This window comes from Nicotiana tabacum, chromosome 4, assembly GCF_000715075.1.
Source record: "Nicotiana tabacum cultivar K326 chromosome 4, ASM71507v2, whole genome shotgun sequence".
NCBI lineage: Eukaryota > Viridiplantae > Streptophyta > Magnoliopsida > Solanales > Solanaceae > Nicotiana > Nicotiana tabacum.
Window position 1 is genome coordinate 12,981,465 of NC_134083.1, and position 9,806 is coordinate 12,991,270.

Sequence of the window (9,806 nt, forward strand, 5' to 3'; positions counted from 1 at the left end):
AGATTTAAATCAAATCAAGGAAGCATGTAATTCAGCTAAGAATGTTGCACATATGGCAAGTAAGAGTTAAGGCACGTAGACATGTGATACTAGGCTAAACATGATCACTATATATACTAAAGCAACTCAGTTAAAGAATTTAAAAGAAGACTACTTTGCAAGAACCAATATTTCCAAATTTAGCCCGTATACGCACTCGTCACCTTGCATACACGGCGCTCACATATCACAAAATGTTACAACAGTATCAAATCCTAAGGGGATTTCTCCCACATAGGGTTAGACAAGCCACTTGCCTCTAGCCAAGCTCAATCAGTCAATAAGAATGCCTTTCCCTCGATTTTACGACTCTGATCGGCTCGAATCTAGTCACAATTAATTCGATTTAGTCAACACAAATTATAGGAATTAATTCCATATGAAAATATAGATTTTCAACAAAATTCGAAATTTAATTCTAAAATCACCTGTAGGGCCCACATCTTGAAACTCGACAAAAGTTACAAAATATGAACGCTCATTCAACCACGAGTCCAACCATATAAATTTTACCAAATTCCGACATCATCTCGACCCTCAAATCTTCAATTTAAACCAAGAGGGTTTTCTAAATCTTTCAACTTAATTCACCAATTAAATGTTAAAAACAATCATGGATTCGGGTAATTTGACCAAAATTGAGTTAAGAACACTTACCCCGTTGTGTTTCTTGAAAATATCCTGAAAATCGCCTCTTCCCGAGCTCCAAATCGTTAAAATGGAAAATGGGACGAAGTCCAATTTTTAGAACTTAAGCATTCTGTCCAGACCTTTCTTCTTCGCGAACGCGACATGTCCCTCGCGTTCGCGAAGCACAATTTTTTGTGCTCCCCAGTTTTTCTTCTTCGCGAATGCGAGCCTTGCCTCGCGAACGCGATGCTTCACCGGGCTGCTCAATCACGAACGCGTCCTCTCCACCATGAACTCGAAGACCAATTTCCTTCAGGCCGACTTTCCCCTTCGCAAACGCGAGGCCTCAATCGCGAACTTGTAGCTTTGCCCCCGAACCTTCGCAAACGCGTGCCCTAAGTTGCGAATCACAAAATGGACCAGTCCAAATTTCCCCTTCGCGAACGCATGAGTCCCTTCGCGTTCGCGAAGAACAACATCAGTACTAGCAAACCAGCAGCAACAACCCATCCAAACTTGGTCCGAAATAACCCTGAAACACACCCGAGGCCCCCGGCACCTCAACCAAATATACTAACAAGTCCCAAAACATCATACGAACTTAGTCGAAGCCTCAAATCACATTAAATAACGCTAAAAACACGAATCACACCCCAATTCAAGCCTAATGGAACTAGGAAATTCCAACTTCTAAATTCGACACTGAAACCTATCAAATCAAGTTCGATTGATCTCAAATTTTACACAAAAGTCATAAATGACAAAACAGAGGTATTCCAATTTTCAGAATCGGATTCTGGTCCCGATATCAAAAAGTCAATGCCCCGATCAAACCTCCAAACTTAAATTTCTTCTTCAAGCCTAATTTAACTACGGACTTCCAAATAATTTTCCGGACACTCTCTTAAGTCCAAAATTATCATACGGAGCTATTGGAACCATAAAAATTCTATTTTGGGGTCGTTTACACATAAGTCAATATCCGGTCAACTTTTCCAACTTAAGTTTTTCAATTATGAGACTAAGTGTCTCAATTTACTTCGAAATCCTTCTGAACCCGAACCAACTAACCCGGTAAGTCATAAAATAATTGTAAAGCATAAATTGAGTAGTAAATAGGGGAACAAGGTTGTAATATTCAAAACGACCATCCTGATCGTTACAGGTAGGACTAGAGTACTTCTGGTAATATTTCTTGCCACAACCCCTTGGCGTCTTCGAGCATCTTCTTCATAATGTTCAGTATTGACTTGTTGGAGGACTCCGCTTGCCCTTTGCCCGTGGGGAGGTAAGGCGTTGATAGTATTCTTTTGATGTGCCATTTTTCAAAAAAGTTGGCGACCTTCTTTCCTGTAAATTGAGGTCCGTTGTCGCAACTGATTTCTTTGGGGAGACCGAAACGACATATAATATTTTTCCATATGAAGGCGAACACTTCTTGTTCACGTATTTGGGCAAATGCTCCTGCTTCCACCTATTTAGAGAAGTAGTCACTTAAAACCAAGAGAAATCGTGCTTTACCTCGTCCTGCCGGGAGGGGGCCACGATGTCCATTCCCCATTTGATGAACGGCCAAGTAGAAGTTACTGAGTGTAGGTGTTCACCTGCTTGGTAGATCATTGGGGCGTACTTCTGGCATTGCTCACATTTTTTCATGAAATATGTGGCCTCCTTTTTCATGGTGGGCCAGTAATACCCCGCTCGTATGAGGCACCTGACTAAAGCTCGATTGCCGAAGTGAGCTCCACAATGGCATTCGTGTACTTCTTCAAGGATGCGCTGCGTCAGATTTGGGCCTAAGCATTTTGCTAGAAGGCCATCATATGTCCTTTTGTACAAGTTGTTGTGAACGATGTTGTATCTGGCCTATTGCATTCGCAGCTTCTTGGCCTCTTTTTTATCGTTGGGGAGTATGACGTCTTGCAAATATGTAATAATACGGTTCCGCCAGTGCCAAGTCATGTTTACGGTTCTTAACTCAATTTGGTATATCGACGAGTTAAGGAGGTGGGCCATATTTTGGCCTCCGGTTATGTTTTTGGTTGTTGTTGCTAATTTGGCGAGGCCGTCCGCCTTGATATTCTATGCTCGGGGAATCTGGTCGAGCTGACATTCGTCGAACTCGGGTAGTAATTTGCAGATTTTGATCTGGAATTTTTGTAACCTCTACTCCTTGATTTGGAAAGTCCCTGTGACTTGGTTGACCACGATCTGATAATTGCAATGCAACCTTAGCCGCTTCTCCCCATATTTGAGTGCTAGTCTTAACCATACAATTATGGCCTCATACTCGGCTTTGTTGTTAGTCATGTCCGGGCACCTTATGAACTGGCGAATCACTTCGGCTGTTGAAACTTCGAGTATGAGTCCCAGCCCGAACCCCGACGTATTAGATGCGCCGTCGGTGTAAAGGACCTAGAGGTCTTGTGTTTGGGAAGAAGCGTGGACGGCTTCCTTTTCGACTTCGGGCATTATTTGTGCACTGAAGTCAACGAGGACATGTGACTTTATCATCGTTCGCGGTCGATAAGTAATATTGTGCTCGCTTAGTTTGATGAAATATTTTGGCCAATCTGCCCGATAGTTCGGGTTTGTGTAAAATGCTTCTTAAGAGGAAAGTCGTGACGACCGAGATAGGATGGCATTGGAAATATGGTCTAAGCTTTCGTGAAGCTACGACTAAGGCAGAGCCAATTTTTCAAGATGGGGGTAACTGGTCTCGGTGTCGACTAGTGTCTTGCTATTGTAATAGATGGGAGATTACGTACCTTTATTTTTTTGGACTAAGACTGCGCTCACAGCTACTTCAGACACGACGAGGTAGACGAGGAGGGACTGTCCTGGTTCCGATTTTGAGAGCAATGGTGGCGAGGACAAGTACACATTTAACTTCTTCAGGGCTTAGAAGCACTCATGGGTCCATTGGAGGCCGTTTTCCTTTTTGAGTACGCCGAAGAACTTGTGGCACCTATCGAAGAATCGTGAGATGAACCTCAAAAGGGCGGCAATACGGCCAGTCAGCTTCTGGACCTGCTTTTTGGTGGTCAAGTGTTCTGGTATCCCATCGATGGCCTTGATTTGGTCATGATTGACCTCAATACCTCGCTGCAACACTAGGAAACCCAAGAATTTTCCTAAGGCCATGCCTAATGCACATTTTTCAGGGTTCAATTTCATGTCGTATTGTCTGAGTATGCCAAAGGCTTATCTTAAGTGGTCGATGTGATCTTCTTTCCTTCTGGATTTGACCAGCATGTCGTCAATGTATACCTCCATCATTTTTTTGAGTTGTTCTTTGAACATCTTCGTCACCAGCCTTTGGTGAGTTGCCCCCGCATTTTTTAATCCGAAAGGCATGACCCTGTAGCAGTACGTCCCCTAGTGGGTGATGAAGGTGGTCTTTTCCTGGTCCTCTTCCTCCATAAGGATCTGATTGTAGCCTGAGTAGGCATCCAAGAAACTTAGCAGCTCGTGCCAGGCTGTCGTGTCGATGAGCTGGTCGATATGAGGTAATGAGACCGAATCCTTGGGCAAGCTTTGTTCAGGTCGGTGAAATCTACACACATCCGCCACTTGCCGTTCTTTTTTTTCACCATGACCACGTTGGCGACCCATTGGGGGTACTTTGACTCCCTGACAGAACCATTTTCCAATAATTTTTCCACTTCTTCGCGCACTGCGTCATTGGTTGCGGAGTTGAACTTTTGTCGAGCCTGCCTCACCGGGGCTTAGAGTGGATCGACATTTAATTTATGTGTGGCGATCTCCTTTGGGATACCTGGCATATCTGCATAGCTAAAAGCAAACAAGTCCGCGTTAACAGTTAAAAATTCACGAAAGTTACCCAATTCTTGAAGTTTGCAGCCAATGTAAGCTTTCCTGTTGTGGTCATTTGCCGTCTAATTGGACGAGGTTGAGGTCCTCTACGGTCGATCCTGCGGCCTCGACCGAGTCAAGGTCTTTGATGATATCATCATTGTCATCGCTTATCGACCTCGACCTTGTTGATTGTTATGCCTCTTTCTCTCTATCTCTCAATTATTGGGTGGCCGTGCAGTCTAGGGCGATGCAGTAGCACTCTTGGGATGTGCGTTGCTCCCGTGTATGCTGAATATGTCCTATGGAGTTGGGAATTTGATGACTTAGTACAAGCTAGAGGGAATAACTCCCATGGTGTGTATCCATAGTCGCCTTATTATGGCGTTGTATGTCGTGTCCGGGTCCATGATGTGGAATGTGGTCTCCAGAGTGACGCCACCCGCCAGAATGGGGAGTGTGATTTCGCCGGATGTTTGTTCAACTGCATTGTTAAAGCTTGTCAGTGTGATGCAGCGTGGTACTATCTTATCCTCGAGTTTAATTTGTGTGAGTACTCGAGGATGGATAATACACGCGCCACTCCCATCATCTACCATAATTTGTCTCACGTCGGTATCTGAAATTCGTAAAGCAATAACGAGAGCGCCAACGTGAGGGAATGCCAAACCGTTGGTATCTAACTTATCGAAGATGATACTTTCTTCGAGTTCATCATACCGTTCGTGGGTGATCGACCGTTTGAGCTTGTGGGATGTGGTGAACTTCACGCTGTTGATGGAAGCATCGTCCCCGCCACCGATGATCATGTGGATGGTGCGGGCTAGCGAGGGCGACTTCGACGACCCTTGATGTTGTTCATGTCCCCTAGCAAAGTTGGTCCTTCCTCAATCGCTCAACAATTCTTTGAGGTGTCCCTGTCGCAGCATGTTTACGACCTCCTGTCTTAGGGCGATACAATCTTCGGTTTTGTGCAATCGCTCTTGGTGGAACTCGCAGAGGGCGTCTAATTTTCTGGTATTCGGGTCCGACCTCATCTTTTATGGCCACTTTACCTTTGGTCCGAGCTTCTCCAAGGCGTAGACGATCTCTATAGGTGACACGCAAAAATTATGAGCAGATAGTAAAGGGGGCATACCTCTCTCATTCCAATGAGTCCATGTTCTTGACCAAGGTAGGCCTTCTTCATGGCGAGATGAGTATACAACGGTAGTTCTTACATATGGGAGATAACGTTCCCGGTTTGGCCGTAAGGCCTCTGGATCTCTTCTGATATCACTTCTCCGATCTTTTCTGGAATCCGCTTGTATTGAGGTCAGTCAATGAGTCGGCCCATTGAAGTCATTTTCGTCTGATCGGACTTCGGCATAGTACGCATTATGTATTTCGTCCTAGGTCGTTGGGGGATATTTCATAAGTCGGCTTAATAATTTTTTTGTCGCCCTTGAACCATTTCTGTTCAGCCCGTTTTGAAAAGCAGTTACCGTCATTCCTTCTGATGCATTGGGTAAGGTCATTCTTACTCGGTTAAAATGGGCGAGGAAGTCCCTCAGTCCTTCTCTCGGGGATTGTTTGATAGCAAAGATGTCATTCACTCTTGCCTCGACCTTCTTAGCCCCGGCATGAGCCGTCACGAACTTATCAGCCATTTCCTCAAAGGTTTCGATGGAACGTGCTGGCAGTTGCGAGTACCATGTTAATGCACCTCCCGTGAGGATTTCGCCAAATTTTTTTAGCAGAATGGATGATACTTGTTCTTTGGCAAGGTCATTGCCTTTCACGGCGGTGACATAATGGGTCACATGATCCTCAGGGTCAGTCGTGCCATCGTATATTTTGAGATAAGGCGGCATTTTAAAGGTCTTTGGTATGACATGTGGGGCAACGCTATCACTATACGGTTGCTCGACGAACCGACTCGCATCTCTCTTCGGCAATAACTTAGGAGCGCCCGGTATTTTATCGACCCTTTCTCGGTTCTCTCTCATTTGATCCCGAAGTATCTTGTTCTCGTTTTCCATTTCCTCCATCCTTTTTAGAATGGTTGTGAGAGCGTCGTCACCTGCATTGTTAACAACATTGTGAGTGATACCTGTCGTCGCGGGTAGATGGTGAAGTTGATCATGTTGCTCGTTCATTGGTGGTGCAGCACAGGTTCTCGCATTTGCTGCGGTCGCGTCCTGAATGGGCTTATGGAGGACGTTGGTCAGTGTATCAGTTAGCCACGCCTCAAGGAGCTTCTTTATCGCTGGTGGTGTCTCCTCTCCCACAGATGTGGAGGCTGTCTTGCCAAGGGATTTTGTGATGTTGCAGTGGGGAGGGGGTGATCTACCTCACCTAGGAAAGGCATTGGGCGTTGTGTCCTCGTCCACTGCTTCAGAGCTTTCATGGACGATGTCCATGAGGTTGGTTGGGAGGTCACTCAATATTCTCGTTCTTTCTTCTCTGTTACCTGCCATTTTAGATCTATGCATGCAGAGAGAAGAAGGTTCTTCTTTTTATTTTTTTTTGTCAGTAACTAGTGTCGGTTGTAGATCTAAAAGAAACTAAAAGACTTAGCTAGAAAATCCCTACAGACGACGCCAAATTGTTTGACCAAAAAGCATAATTTTCGGTTAAACAATTTAATTTATATAATAATGGGTTAAATCTAGTTAAGGATATTAACTCAAGATACTAATCTCTAAAATACGCAGTAGGTGGGGACGGATCCCGTAAATAGTTGATTACAACAAATGCGGAATATTCTAAAAGCATAAACATTGATGGAGATATAACTAATAGTAAATGGCAATAAATGACATTTAAGTAAACAAAGAAAATGATTCACCCAATAATGGATGGGTTGAACGAATGTTTCTCCTGACAATGATGAGTGACCGGTAGGTCCAAGATTCGTATGAACAATCCTTGGATATGGTGGAAAGGTGTGGAATAATATGAACAAGAATCTGTATCAAAAGGTAGTCTTTGTACTTGCAAGAGAGAGAGAATCTTCTTCTCAAAAGGGTTCTTATCAAAATGAATATTACATGCCCCTATCATTGTCTCTTCTTTCTATATATATGAGATCTTTTCCTAGGAAACCTTAATAGTAGAAATGAAGGGAATATCCACTAGAATATTTTTTCTTAATATCCTATCCTGACAAATTAGCCGTTACAAGTCTTATCATTAATAACCAATCTCGACCTCGACCCTTGTTGACATTTCGACTACGACTCCTATCGACATCTCGATTACGACTCATGTCAGCATCTCGGCCAATGACTTTGTTGCATTTTGGGCGAGCTCGACCGACTCTTTCCTTAATGCCATATTACGCTAAATTTTCTAGTGACGAATTCTGGCCTATACACTAGTAGTTTGCAATAAAATCCTATATTCCAAAAGAGAAAAACTCAGTATATTCTCGGTATTGTAGGTTGGGTGTAAATTACAATTTTTGTTGCACGTACTTGTATTATATAAGTTAACTGAAAGATGTATACATTCAATTGAGCGAAGCTATCTCTTATGCTACCATGAAAAAATAAATAATATATTGCGGTGTGATAAAGACAAAACGTGTAGAATTTAATTCCACAACTTTGTAGTTAGATGCGCATATAAAAAGCAAGATGCTTCAATTTAGCAAAATTATAGTATGTGCTTATTATCCACCTATAAGGTTCATGCCCGACAGACACTTTTGTCCTTTAGCAAGTGGGGCACTTTAATTATTAACATTATATATTATATATTAAGTCGAAAGTGTCGAGATTATTATATATTATTTCGTTAAGCTGCTGTGAACATTAAACTGAATTTACTGTTTAAGCACGGTATTATCTTTTAAAAGTTCTTTTAATTTCCTCTAAATGGAAACTTAGGACCGAGGTGTTCGTGGTAAGTTCAAAAGATCCAACACAAGAATACAATTGGTGCGAAGGTTCGCAGAATTGATTCTATTCTCCTTTTTTTTTTTTGTAAAGATTTGGTTGACTTGAAGAATAAAAGTGAGTACTTTCTTTTTATTGTTTTATTATGATGCCTAAAAGAAAATTTTGATGATAAAAATTATAAACCGCCTGTTGTCACATTTTATTTGGTACTCAACATTTAATGATTCGATTATTTCAAATTCGAATCTTATAAATTTCATAGAAAATGCTCCTTGGTAGACTTTTATTTTTTATTTTTAGAATTCGATTCCAATATAGGGATCCCGTGTCACCACATTCCTGCATATTATTTTTCCTTCATTATTCTTAAAACCTTATTAAACAAAATACTGACTGTAATGTCATTCATTTCTGTTTCTTTCCCTTTCCCTCTTTGTCTTTTTATTTCATAGTAGGAGTATATGATTTGACAGAAATTGTCGTCGTTTTTTTTTATTACTTTTTTTACGTACGGATACGTCATGTCCAACATAAGACATGAGCAATGCATGATCTCATTAGTTTTCAGAATTTTATATATTGCATCCAGAAACCTTTTGACATTGCAAGTCGAGGAAGGTTGGCAAATTGGCGTTCACATTTGGTCAAATAATTAATTATTCTCAACGGGGTTTCTTTTACTATTCTTATAATGATGCTTTAATTAATGCATATTTACCACGTATTCTCAGATTAATGGCAGATTATCTAGTTATCTAGTAAAAGGTCATCTTCTAGAAAATGGGGGAATAGAAAATTAAAAGAAACCTAGCTACTAGAATAACTTTGATATTTCCTCGATTCCTTCTGTAGGACACAAAGTCGGAAATTAAGGAAAACAAGAAAATCCCACATGAATTTTGGACTAACAATATAATTCTGGAACTCTTTATCTTCAATTAATTATGCAAGATATTTCTTAAACTGCAGCAAAAAATAAAACAATTAAAGTAAGAAAAAGGGTACCTCAAATCTCATGTTGGAGTAGTTACTCTTTACCAAGTGTACTAGTTTCAGGACCACCTCAATTAGCATCGTGGAGAACTTCTGATCTATCACCAAGAAACTCATAATACATTCCTCTGCCTTTGTTCAAGATTATTGTCTGCTTATGTAACTACAACTAATACTATTCTGTCAGCTCATACGAAATTCCGTTCCATTAATTGTACCTTACAACTAATACTAGCATGCTAGCTTCTACAAAAGAATGGAATTCAAAAAAGTATTTGGATTAACGAGAAATTTATTCACATCGAGTATGTACATAAATTAAGTAATAAATATATTACATGTAATTATATTGTATATATATATATCTCTTACTTAACCAAGGTTAATTAAGATATATTTTTGTTTTATTAAATTATTTAGCCATAACAAAATAATTATGCTTTA